General features: G+C 37.5%; 1 long non-coding RNA gene across 1 annotated transcript; it reads right to left on the reverse strand.

Annotated features, from left to right (window-relative positions):
• Nucleotides 1-1,759: 1,759 nt before the first annotated feature.
• LOC126406133 (uncharacterized) lies at nucleotides 1,760-3,269 on the reverse strand. Its single transcript, XR_007571647.1, has 2 exons — nucleotides 2,771-3,269; nucleotides 1,760-2,473 (listed from the first exon to the last, which is right to left on the reverse strand). It is a non-coding gene; the product is annotated as an uncharacterized LOC126406133 (long non-coding RNA).
• Between the last annotated feature and the right edge of the window lie 1,163 nt (nucleotides 3,270-4,432).

The following is a 4,432-nucleotide window of genomic DNA, read 5'->3' on the forward strand; positions in this document are numbered from 1 at the left end:
CGGATCGTCCAGGTAAGGTAGCGGTACCACACATTCAGATGGCCATCTAAATTTAGTTGTGTGCACACAAAAAATAACAAATAAGGCGTAATTCCAATGCATTGGTTGCTGAAACAAACTTTGTGTTGATTCTTTTGTTGCGATCTGTTGACTGTCGGACGAGCGTAAACATGGAAGAGTGTGTTGAGGACACGGACATAACATCAGCTGCAAGTGTGCCAGCTGCTGGCAAACAGGACACTGTGACTGTGAAATACAAAGCAGCAAGCGAGTTGTCAAATTTTCTGCTAAAGCTCTTGCTGCCAGGTTAGACAGGTTGCAAAATGGTAGGAAATCTAAGCTAAATAAGGCTGTCAATTTAAGAAAAACGATAGGCTACAAGGTTTAATACAAAATGGGAAACATTCTGATGTGCAAAATGCGCTTGATGATCACACTGAATTGTGTGATGAAGCAAGATGTATATGATTCAATAATGGGTTTATTGCCACGGGATGAGAAAGAAAGACATGAAACATGGTTTAAGGCAAAAATGATGTTCAATGATGAATTTATTGCCAGTACACAATCCGTGTATCATTCGTTCATTCGTTTTTCAAAATAAAACCAAATATGAAAAAACAAAATAATGACTTGTTTTTTCAATATGTGTTTCCAGAATCAAAATAAAAATACGGATAACGACTCGTTTTCCGATTTCCGATTTTCTGTTTAAATGAAAAATGGAAAAAAACGGATAACGGCCGGATTTGGGCCTTTCATGCACTTTCAACATTTTCATCTCTCTGGAAGCCAAGTTTTTTTCTTTTGCAAGCACTGGTTTCTTGTCGGACCGGTCGGAGTGACAACTACATCCGGTTCATGGAAGCTAAAGCTTTGGCTAACAACCGCTGCGTGTGGAGGCTGCAACTTTGGAGAAATTGTTCAATATGAGGTAAGTTGTGCTAAGGTAACAATATGTGCCAGCTTACTGTTTGCTTCTACAGCTGACATATTGGAATAGACTTCATGTGGCGAGTAATTTTTACGTTATTTGAAGATTTATGTTTGTCGCGACATTCCACTCTGTAAATAGATTTTAAAATTTCAGTACAATTATATTATATAAATTATTTTTGCTCATTTTATTATTGTTATTATTGGTTTACTTTTTAGTAGTTTTGTATTATCTGAGGATGACTCATTTTAGTAACTATCTACAGTAAAAAAGAAAAAACAAGCAAAGAAACAAATAAAAATCATTATTTTTACTGTTACTAAAATGAGTCATCCTCAGATAATACAATACTACTAAAAAGTAAACCAACAATAACAATAATGAAATAAGCAAAAATAATATTAAAATTATATTGAAATTTTAAAATCTATTTACAGAGTGGAATGGTAGCCTAATAGATAACTTAGATACAATTTATTATTGTTTAGACACTATTTAGCCTATTATTGTATTTACTTTTAGCATGTTCTAATTTTATCTACTGTGGGCTATATATTATAATTTATTTAATAACGAAAGTATTTTATGTTAGGCCTACATCTTAATATTTTATGTCATTTATCATAGTTTAGTTCTTAACTCCAGTGTTTCCTCAGTGGGAGTGTGTGCGCCGGGGGGATGCTAAATTAAGTGGAGATTGTTATAGATGTATACATAGAATAGATATACATTTAGGTATGATACAAATTAGCAACAACAGGAATAAATGGAAAAAAATGGTGAAAAAAAAAATATATATATTGAAACACATTTTCCCATCTCAGGTATGTAGATTTTATTGATGCCACACAATTATTTTCAATGTCCTGACTATAACACCAACTATTATAATCCAATGTGAAACAGAGCTCAAGCTTTTCACTTAGAACACTGGTACTAGGAAGAGCATCGTGATTTCCATCAGAGTCTTCATCACTGCTGCTCCTGTTGTCAGTACTACTGCTGCTTTCATCACCTGGTGTAGAAAAAAGAAATCACTGTATAAGAGTGCAGACATTTTTATCTATATTATATACACATCTTGTACACATGGTTACATTAACAAACATATGGCCATGTGTAAACCGCAAAAAGCTGAAACTCTACACGAAATTATAGCATTATTACTGCTGTTTTTTTTTAATGAGATTATCTATTTGGCCTGTTGCTTTAGGGCAGCATGAAGTGGGGAAATAGAGAATGGGGGAATGACACGGGCCGCAGGCTGGGATCGAGCCTGCGACCGCTGCGGCGAGGCAGTGCCTCTGTGCATAGGGTCTGTGCATGCTGTGTACAGACTACACTCCTGACCAGGTGATGAAACCGGCAGCAATAGGGGCGTCGGTAGCTTAGTGGATAGTGCCGACGTGGTGTAGGAGTGTAGTCTTCATCACTATCCCCACTGTCAAGACAGCTGTCGTCACTTTCGACTGGTGGAACCCTGGTTTGAAGTCCACCTGGTCGCTTCCCATAGAACATTGATGCATTCATTTTGTTCTGTGTCGTGGAAAAGTACAAAAAAATGCACTTATATCCCAGCATGCTACTACTATAGCCTAATATTTATAGATATTAACTAGAGTGGCATTTCCCAAAGAAAATGCACGTGAGTGCTGAAATCCACCTAAATGCAGCTTTATTTCTATGCTGCTGTTATGGCTGAATGTGGTGAATTCGTGAGTCGCGACAAACATAAATCTTCAAATAACGTAAACACATGAAGTCTATTTACAATATGTCAGCTGTAGAAGCAAACAGTAAGCTGGCACGTATTGTTACCTAAGCACAACTTACCTCATATTGAACAATTTCTCCAAATTTGCAGCCTCCACATGCAGCGGTTGTTAGCCAAAGCCTTAGCTTCCATGAAGCGAATGAACGAATGATACACGGATTGTGTACTGGCAATAAATTCATCATTGAACATCATTTTTGCCTTAAACCATGTTTCATGTCTTTCTTTCTCATCCCGTGGCAATAAACCCATTATTGAATCATATACATCTTGCTTCATCACACAATTCAGTGTGATCATCAAGCGCATTTTGCACATCAGAATGTTTCCCATTTTGTATTAAACCTTGTAGCCTATCGTTTTTCTTAAATTGACAGCCTTATTTAGCTTAGATTTCCTACCATTTTGCAACCTGTCTAACCTGGCAGCAAGAGCTTTAGCAGAAAATTTGACAACTCGCTTGCTGCTTTGTATTTCACAGTCACAGTGTCCTGTTTGCCAGCAGCTGGCACACTTGCAGCTGATGTTATGTCCGTGTCCTCAACACACTCTTCCATGTTTACGCTCGTCCGACAGTCAACAGATCGCAACAAAAGAATCAACACAAAGTTTGTTTCAGCAACCAATGCATTGGAATTACGCCTTATTTGTTATTTTTTGTGTGCACACAACTAAATTTAGATGGCCATCTGAATGTGTGGTACCGCTACCTTACCTGGACGATCCGACACTAGGCTCGTTCGAGATGAGCTGTGCCTCGCCTGAAAAGTAGACGAGAGCAGGCGGCCGCAGCGGGTGGCGGTGACAAAAAGCTGCGGTGAAGTCGGACAGTTTCCCGACTGGTTTCCAGCAGCCTCCAGTCCGTACAGGAAGTCACAGACACACTAACATCCTGTCTGGAATGATGTCAATTCATTAAAAAAGTGATCAGACCCATATATCAGTTTGTTTTCAGTCTCCAGTTGTTTTAATTATGATAGATTAATTTATTAAAATGCTTTACAGGTGATCTGTAGTTTATGTTCATGGTTCAACCTCCATTTGATATGAATTCTCCTGTAAATCAGCATCATATTAGTTTGACCTGTCCCCTCAACTACACAGGCTGAATAAACTGTGTCTGACTATAAGGTTCATATTTTAGGTTCATATGAACCGGATGTAGTTGTCACTCCGACCGGTCTGACAAGAAACCAGTGCTTGCAAAAGAAAAAAACTTGGCTTCTGGAGAGATGAAAATATTGAAAGTGTATGAAAGGCCCGTTATTCGTTTTTTTTCCATTTTTCATTTAAACAGAAAATCGGAAATCAGAAAACGAGTCGTTATCCGTTTTTTTATTTTGATTCTGGAAACACATATTGAAAAAACAAGTCATTATTTTGTTTTTTCATATTTGTTTTTATTTTGAAAAACGAATGATACACGGATTGTTGTACACAGTGGTGGGTTTTGGAAAATGAAAGTGTGTTTGAAAATGAAGGTAAACCTGAAAACGGTGATGATGATGATGATGATGATGATGATATTATTCCTGATGATAGTTTGTCCAATGTGGGTAAACATTCAAACAAAAGTAACATCAGTAACAAATCAAGTACCACTTCCTCTGCACAAATTAAAGCAGGAGCAGAAAGAGCTACACTTGTTGCTCGAATGACGGCTTTAAAGGAACAACATGCATTGGATGAACAGGAGCAGCAAATAAGGAGGAGAAAGGAAC

The sequence above is a fragment of the Epinephelus moara genome, chromosome 18 (genome assembly GCF_006386435.1).
Source record: "Epinephelus moara isolate mb chromosome 18, YSFRI_EMoa_1.0, whole genome shotgun sequence".
Taxonomy (NCBI): domain Eukaryota; kingdom Metazoa; phylum Chordata; class Actinopteri; order Perciformes; family Serranidae; genus Epinephelus; species Epinephelus moara.